This window comes from Lactuca serriola, chromosome 6 (genome assembly GCF_051521515.1).
Source record: "Lactuca serriola cultivar US96UC23 chromosome 6, Lser_US96UC23_V15, whole genome shotgun sequence".
Classification (NCBI taxonomy): domain Eukaryota; kingdom Viridiplantae; phylum Streptophyta; class Magnoliopsida; order Asterales; family Asteraceae; genus Lactuca; species Lactuca serriola.
This window is the reverse complement of record NC_136413.1, coordinates 76830133-76839802: the sequence shown is the minus strand read 5'-3', so window position 1 is coordinate 76839802 and position 9670 is coordinate 76830133.

Sequence of the window (9670 nt, the reverse complement as noted above, 5' to 3'; positions counted from 1 at the left end):
GTTATGACATTTGTCACCCCAGACCTGCCGGTCTAACTATAGCTAGTAGTTTAGGTGCGGGGTTGTCAATCCCGTATAGATCTATACACAAGTATCACGCTCTTCCTCCAAGAGATTATGATATATAATACATGACTTGAAATGCATACGTAAATGTACGTTGAAGTTTGAATATCTCACATTGCTTAGTATAAATAGATTTACAATAAGAATGACCTTACTTCTTTTGAAAGTGTTTCGTTTTTCAAGATGTATATGTAAAATGTACGATTGACTCGTTAACTATACCCATTATAGTTTTTCAGATAGTATGTTCCATTTGGTGAAAATAACTTGGTGATATAATAGCTCTTTATACATAAAGATGTTTATATAGATATTCAAAGATAGATATTACATTTATGTTTATAAAATGATACTTTGACTTGTAATGTACTTGTATTTCCCCCCTAAAACATGAAAAGAATTGAAAAGTAGGGGTATGAACTCACTCGTTTGGTTTGAAGAGAGAGACTAGAGTTGAGCAGAATTTCGACCGCGGAAAGTTGCATCTTCGGCTCTTCGGGGATCTCTGCAGCATAGATCCTTCGTCGGGGGCACGGGTACGGAAACCGAGGTGTCGGGATGGTCTCTGGAGCTCTAGGGTGTGTAAAAGTGAGAGGGAATATGAGAATGGTGTGCAAAAACCCAAAACTCAACCTCTCTATTTATAGGCTGGAAACTCCTCGTACGTGGGGCGTACTCGGTACGCAGGGCGTACTTCGGTTACGCGGGGCGTAAAAAATGCGTCACGGCTTACGACTCCGGTCTAGCTAGCGTAGAGCACTCGAGCCGATGGGACTTGACATTGGGCCTAGTACGCGGGGCGTACTCTTGGATTACGCGGGGCGTAATCCAGTCTTCCATCTTCTAAATTCCGTATCTTTCGCGTACGGGCTCCGTTTTTCGCGTTCTTTATATCCACGCGTAGGTGAGATTATGCTCTACAACTTTCATTTAGACTCCGTCGGCTAGTTTTGACTTTATTTTTATTGATATTTTGTTAATAGGCCGGGACTACTAAAGTCCGTTAAAAATTCATAGGTTCTTTATTCGACGTCGGTTTTCGTTTGTCTTTTTATCGTTTTATTACTATTGTGGAGATCTTCAACTTCCATTTAGGTGGCGATAGTTAAATAACACTAAATCTTCAATTTGAGTTTTTAGCCCTCTACTACTGTTACAAAACTTAGGAAATTCGTAACTTCTTCATACGAAGTCCAATTTGGGCGATCTTTTTATGCACGCTCACCTTTTAACGAGATATACGACTTTTGTTTAGATACTTAAGGCTAAAATGCATTTTATTGAGATTTCACTTTTTACGTTAAATAACGTTTTAACAGTGTGTCGTAAATATACGAGTGGTTATAATTTCTTCAATATAACCCGGTTTTGAGCGTTCTTTACGTTTTTGGAAACCTTGGCATGATATCTAATATTTGATGCATCCCAACTTAGATAATTAAACGCTTTTATTTTTGAGGTTAATTTCGTTGTATTTGACTCTAGAGCATTACACTGCTTGTGGAAAATATAGGGTTGTCACAGGTGGCACCAACATGTGTCGGTCGTAGTCTGTAGTTATAATCAAAGTCTCCTGGAGGGAGAGCGAGAGTTTATGTATAGATCTATACGGAGGTGAATCCCCCACACCTCAGCTGTTCGCTACAGTTAGACTCGGCCAGTCTAGGATGACAAAATCTTAAAATCAATTCCGACATTCACCAGAGTGCCAAGACAGAAGAACTAGTCATTATCATGCATGGTTATAACGACTCACATAAATAAATCCAATACTAATCAAGTAATCTAGATAAATCAAAATCATTCAAGGGATGGGATAACAATACGAACAGTTATACGACATTTATCTTTATATTAAGAAAACATCGGGTTTTCCGGGAAAGTTCAACATTTTTCACTGGTACTTTTAATACTAAGTTTTTCAATTATACACGTTTTGAAATCATTATGCATATATTTACGGATCTACACACTTTTATACAAACAATGGTCTTTTCAGAAAATATCGGATTTTCTGGGTTGTTTTCTTACAAACTACATAAAACATTTTCATATCAAACCTGCTTATGAACTCACCAACATTCCATATGTTGACCGTTTTCAAAATAACTTGTATTCTCAAGTAACAGGTAAGCTGAGGAGTAGTACCAAGTTATGTTAGAGTGTTGTGCTTTTGAAAACTATCAAACAATTTATGTTATGGATTTGTAATGTTAAAACATTGTACTTGATGTGAACAAAGTCAGTTGTAATATATTGATGCATGGTGATGCTTATGTTATGATTCATGTATATTCATTGTGATGATATTCAAATTTAGTCATGTGAGCCCTCGGACGTTTCCACCGTTTGGTTCGGGGATGTGACAGGTTGGTATCAGAGCACTGTTTATAGTGAACTAGCATATCTAACCACACATTGATATGCAACTATAAATCAAAGAGGGACAGAACAACTCTGAACAAAACAAAACAAATAAAACACAACAATAAAACACCCCTACTTGTACGATATAGGAAAAATAACATAATACCAAATCAAATAAGATGATGCTGGCATCTCAGTAAAGTCGGGACTATTCATAGTAGTATTAAGAGGTGAATGTAGCCTGATCTACTACATTTCCTCCGAGGTACAACTATCACATGCCCCGAGGAAATCGTGAAGGTCGGTAAACCTAAAAACATACCCCTTTATTACCAAGAAGAGAACATCAATTCAATATATACAATAGTTAAAACATCTTAGGACTACTAATAGTTTATTCATATACCTCCTCTCAGTCACTATGGAAGGGGAGCACCAGGGCATTCAGTTTCATCAGGCCCTAGTTGCCCACGGGATGATCGAGGACGAGCCCGGGGGAGATCAGGGAGAAGCACACGACGTTGGGCCTGAAGAGTACACGGTCACTGACTACGAGTTTGATGAGATCGATGACGACATGGAGGAAGAACAAGACTCAGACGAAAATGCTGCCACGTCACCTGCCAGCGAGGCGCAACAGGACCACCCCGCCCCACCAGGAAATCCCACGAGGGAGAATTGCTCTCCAGAAGCTGAGATTGCTGCTTTGCGGCAACAACTATTCGCCATGGAAGCACGAGCAGTGCAGGCTGAATAGGAAAGGGATGAAGTCATTGGAGAAATGAATGAGATGGCCTAGTTGTTGGCACAACACTTCGGTATCTGATCCTGCTGTCGTCGTTAAACACTCCTTAGAGTGTTAGGGCCAGCCTTATCTTGCTAGTACTACGATCTATGCTATGTACCACCGGCTCTATGTTTAAGTGATTACACTACTCGTAGAGTCGTTATGCTGCCGAACTTATATCCTATATGTATTCTCTCTCGAGCAAATTTTCATGTATCAAAGTACGGATATTATTAATTGTAAATATATGCATTTTGTTGTGATGTTATTATCTATTATGTGCTATGCTTCTATGATTATATGTTGATATGCGAAACTATTTAAATACATGATATAAACCTAGTCATAAGTCCATAAACCCACAAAACTTAGGCACTCAACATCTTTCCGTTTCGTGACAAAAAGATGCCTCAACGACCAGCCCGCGAAAACCCTAGGCCAACCCCACCCGAGGTCAACTTAGCTACATTCTAGGCAGTTGTATCTACTGCAGTCACTGCAGCCATGGCACAAATTCACCAAGGGAACAATGGAGGAGGCAATGGACAAGGGGATGGAAGTTCAAACAACGGAATAAATCAAGGACTTACCAAGGCATGATACTACAAAGATTTCGCCAATGCCAAGCTACAAACCTTTAATGGCACCGAGGGAATGATAACCCTAAAAAGATGGATTGAGAAGGTGGAATCGGTGTTCGAGATATGCGAGTGACCTGAGGAGATGAAGGTGAAGTTTGCCGCATGCACGTTCGTTGATCAAGATCTCACCTGGTGGAACGGACATGTAGAAGCCATAACTCTCCCCATGGCCAACGCCATGCCTTGGGCGGAGTTGAAAGAAATGCTGATGGCTGAGTACTGCCCTCGAGGAGAAATTCAGAAAATGGAACAAGAATTGTGGAATCTCACCGTCTGAAATTCCGACATTGATGCATACATATCAAGGTTTAGAGAACTGTCTCTGTTGTGTCCTGGCATGATTACTTCGGAGGGAACGAAAATCGAACGATTCATCTGGGGATTAACCTCCCAAATCCAAGGAAATGTGATAGCTACAAATCCTGAAACCTTTGATAGTGCCAAGAGATTGGCCAAGAAACTGTACGACCACAACAACAAGAAGGGCGAGAGGCCAGTGGAAACTGAAGGCAAGAAGGAGAGTGAAAACAAGAAGGGAAAGAATAACAAGAGGAAGGGACGACAAGGCTCAGAGTCGTCAAAGAAGCAACAAATAGTGACAGTTAATGCTACAACCACCCAAGTTCCCTCCACACCCCATGCTCCAGTCTCAGCTGCTCCAAGTGCTCCTAGGTAGTATTTCAGAAATCTCCCAAAGTGCAACAAGTGCAGTCTCCATCATAATGGAGAATGCGGAGAGATGCATTGTACCAGTTGCAATCGAAAGGGTCACACGACAAAATATTGCAGGACCTATCCTCCCCAGAACTAGCAACAAGGAAACAACAACACCAACAACAACGACAATAATGCGGGACAAAGCCACACCTGCTATGGATGTGGAAAAATTGGGCACTTTCGTCGAATCTACCCCAACAACAACAACCCTGGGAATGGAGGAACAAGAAGAGTGCTGACCATGGGACAGGGAGAAGCGGTTCAGGACCCCACTATTGTCACCCATACGTTTCTCCTAAACCACAATTATGCATGCATCCTATTTGATACCGGAGCCGAACGAAGCTTTGTGAGCAATAGATTTAAACACTTGTTAAAACAACAACCCCAGAAGCTTAATGAAACCTTTACGGTGGAAATGGCCAACGGGAAAACATAATCCACTAGGGAAATCTATACCGGATGTACCCAGACCTTGGACCAACATGCTTTTCAAATAAACTTAATGCATGTTTTCATTAGGAGTTTTGATGTGGTTGTTGGCATGGATTGGTTAAGCCCCCACCATGCTGAAATTATGTGTCACAAGAAGGCCATTCACCTTCACCTTCCAAATCGCGAAACCCTAATTATATACGAAGACAAACCCAGCATGAACCTTCGTCTTATCTCGTGCATTAAGGCACAAAAGTATCTATGAAAGAAAGACTTGACGTTCCTGGCTCATATAATGGATAAATCAAAGGAAGAGGTCAACATTCGAGACATTCCAGTAGCTTGCGAGTTCCCGAATGTCTTCCCTGATGATCTTCCGGGGATACCCCCAGAAAGACAAGTCGAGTTTCGAATTGATCTTGTGCTAGGAGCTACACCCATCGCTAAATCGCCCTACAGATTGGCTCCTACGGAGATGCAAGAGTTGTCCAGCCAACTCAGTGAGCTTATGGACAAAGGATTCATCCGACCAAGCTTCTCACCCTGGGGAGCTCCGGTTCTTTTTGTTAAGAAGAAAGACGGATCCTTTAGGATGTACATTGACTACAGGGAACTAAATAAGCTCACTGTCAAAAACCGCTATCTGTAAGTCCCTAATTTGCCTGTGTATCAATCAGATCTGTTTGATGGTGCAGAATCCCAATCAAATGGATGATGTCAGATAAAACAGAAGAGAAGGAGAAGAAGAATAATATGAATCTTGTTTGAATTGATTAGAATGAAGTTCCTTTACACAAGATTCACACAGTTACACACATACACTCCTTTCTCTCTCTCTGGCCGTACACTCCTTCTGTTTCATCAATCTCTACTCCTTACCCTAACACCTATATATATATATATATATATATATATATATATATATATATATATATATATATACAAGGGAATATGGGCTTGGTGAACATGGCCGTAAATGGGTTTACGGCCGTAAGCATTGACCGTAAACCCCACCTGACCATAAACTAGAATGTAAGCTCATAAAATATTACATAAAAATATAATTGCCCAGAAAAGAAAAGTATAAACCATATTTTGACCCAACAATCTCCCCCTTGGTTTATAGCTTTCTTTTCTTAATTAACCCAACAAGCTCCCCTTAAAAAGTAGCTGGCTCTTCTTGTCAATCTTCAATGGGAGCTTGGCTTCAGCTTTAACCTTCGATTTCTTCACAACATCAGGATGAACATATGAATCTTCAATGAATGACTTCATCTTGAGCAATTGAGCTTTTCTTCAGAATTTGGCATTGAACGCACATTGGGTGAGGAGGCTTGACGTACTGATTCTTGAAAGATAGCGCTTTCAGCCTAAGAATCTTCAGAGAGAACATCATAGAGAAATAATCTTCTGGATCGCTTTAGCAGGTTTAAGATAGCAGCAGACTGATTGAGGAGGCTTCAATGCAACCCGTCACATAATCTTCAATTTTAGCTTCACCTTGCTTCTGGGGTTGAAAGATTGAATTTGAAAGAATAATCTTCATTTCTTGCTCCTTCAAATGAGAATTCTTCGATGCTCACGGACGAAGCCTTTGGCTTAGAAATCTTCAACACAAACTCCATGAGTCTTATATCTATACCTAAAATCACTTTTCAAGACAAAACAAAACTAAAAGAAAACTTAAAGCAGAAACAAAACAGGAATAACACTATTTTTGGATTTTGGATTTTTTGATTTTCTTTGATTTTTGATTTTTGATTTTTTTTAATTTAATTCTCCCCTAATATTTAAATTAGAAGAAACTATGAACAAACTTAAAAAAATAATAGCTAACTTTAAGAGTGATTTGGGATCAAAGTTTTTTAGATAGCCTTTATCCGTTTATCAGTACCTCTCTCTTCATGAATAGATCTGGTCAATTGCAAGTATTGTGGTCCACTTAAACATGAGAGATTGTGACAAAATTAGGACATACTATAAGTGACAAGACAATGTGATCCTAAGTTCCTAGATAATATTCCTTAAGGACCATTCAGTTGACGAAGACCAAAGATATTGTTGTCCACCTAAATTGAGCAGCGAGATCTACAAACAAATTGTATGTGTTCAATTTTAATTGTACTAGAACGTGTTTCCCGCTTCTTGATATGCTCCAGCCATCAAGGACTTCCAGAATACTCCTTACACCGGGTGAGCAGACAATTATTAAGAGAGAAGATAGATTTAGAATGCATATATTGTACATCCAGGTCGGATCTCTTCCAATCACACAAAGGATAAAACATATGACTAACTGAAGTTTTAGAGGGATTGAGAAGAGAATGGTGCATATACTGTGTACCAGGTCGGATTTTGAGTCACGCAGAGGAGACAGTATATGGCTAACATATAGAAAGAATTGCATAGAGAGAAGATGCAGAGAAATAGAATTGCATATGTTACATTCCAGGTCGGATCTCTCGATCACGCAAAGGAGGCAACATATGACTAACAGACAGAAAGAAAGAAACTAACCTTCTACAGACCTAGTTTATCGGAATTCCCCAGTCACCCCATCCAACCGGAATTAAGGATAGAATCCGCACATCGAGGAAAAATGAATCCACAGTTCTAGATACGGGTTCATTAGTGTGACCGGTAGATTCTCATGTATATCTCCCTGCTCAACCTATCCGAGCGTCGTATTGTCAAGCTAAACGGATCTAACTAGGTCAATGTTTGTGAAGTCCTTGAATTTCTTAAGTTTTAACTCCTCCTAGTTAAGTCCATTTAAAATCTTTCGTGCCTACCAGCGCATCAACAGAGCCTAGACAATTCAGATTCAGTCCCTTACACAGATTCAGATTGCCTGTTATCACATGATTATATCACTTCCTAAAACATCTCCTGCAAGCACATTCCATTAACAACATATTTTTGATTTTCTGATTTTCTAATGTTTTTGGATTTTTATAAATTAAAATTTTCTAATTTTTGTTTTGTTTTTATTACTCCCCCTAAATTTGTGCATAGGAGAGAAACTAAAGTAAATGCGCAAATTTAAACTATCCTAAAACAAAAATTAGTCTTTAAAGCGAATCAGCTTAAGAAAAACTCAGGAGTATAGAGAAGAAAACGCAAACTGTAATTCACTGATTGAATATGCATTTTGAAGGTCTGAGAACAACAAACATAATCTCAGAACAGATCCGGAAATTCTTCATATCATTAAGCACTAACCCATGAGTGATCCCTTCCTTTCTTCCCTTCCCGCAAAAGGACACATACTCTCAAGCAAAAGTCTGAATGTTTTACAGTTGAGAGATGTCCCCTATCATGTGCCTGGAACAACCACTACCAACAAACCGAAGTCTGATGATATGACTCCATAGCTGCTCCGACACAGAGCGGAATTAGTTGGTCTTTGGAACCCAGTCCATTTTGAAACTGGGTTGACCTTTGTCATCAACACACGATACTTTCTCCCATGACATGTCATGTTTATCACAAATAGAAGATGTAGAAATATTAGAATCATTATGAGATTTAGGAGATTGAGACTTTGGTACCCATTGGTAGTTGGGTTTAACCCATTTCTTTTTCGATCCGATGGGTGCCTCGACATTTGATTTGGAACCTGAAGCCGATCTTCGATATGACTTTGACTTAGCCGGTATTTGTTTCACTGGAGCATCTCTTGGATTTGGCTTCTTGGCAGGCATTTCCTTCTTGCCATTGGGATTTAGATTCTTTGCCTTTTGGGTTTGATTCTTGGCCTTCCGCGCGTTCCAGCCACCATTGTCTGAACGTGACCTGGAAGGGTTTCTTTTGAAGTATCTCCCACTTGGCGCGTTTTGCCATCCGTGTGCGTTGTAGGGAACGCATGCGTGATTTGGACAGTTTTGGACAATGTGTCCAGGTGTTCAACAGTGAAAACATGCCTTTTTCTTCATTGTGAAGTTGTTTCTTCCTGCCCCTGGTAGCGTATCCTTGCCTTGTCTCTTATTGTTCCCAGATGCACACTTGCAATAGGCACTCTGTTGCGCTGGAATTGGAGGCCTGTGTTTCTCAACGACAGGTTTGTTAGGAGTAACAGAATTCGAAGAAACATATTCTGAGTTCAAGGAGTCATTGGTTTGTTCAGTAGTGTTCTTCTTATTCTCATCTTCTGCTACTTTACCTGCACATGAAGTAGAAACATTAGAATCTTCAACCTGAATACCTCTCGACACAAATCCAGATGGTTTGCCATAATGAAGATGTGCCTCCTTGTTAATTTCTTCCTGTGTCATAAGGATGGATGTGTAGTTATGATTGAAAGGTGGAGGAACACTATCATACCCTAGACCCTTGTTTTGATTATCTTTGAATTTTAATTGGGTTTCAAATAAGGACTCGACTGTCTGACTTGACGCAATATAATTTTTAAAACTAACATCTGTTTTTCCACACTTAATTTTCAAAGTGTCAAGTTCTTCAGTTACGGCAGCAAGTTGTCTCTTAATATAGTCGTAATTTTCACACTTGTTACTGTACTCTTCCTGAAGCTTCCTAAAGTCCTTGGTTTTTGCTTCTAATTCAGCCTTCAGAGGTTTTTTTCGTTTCCTAAGTTGATATCCTTCATATCTCAGGTCTTTAACTTCTCTTTTTAAAAAATCAATTTGTTCCCGAAGAA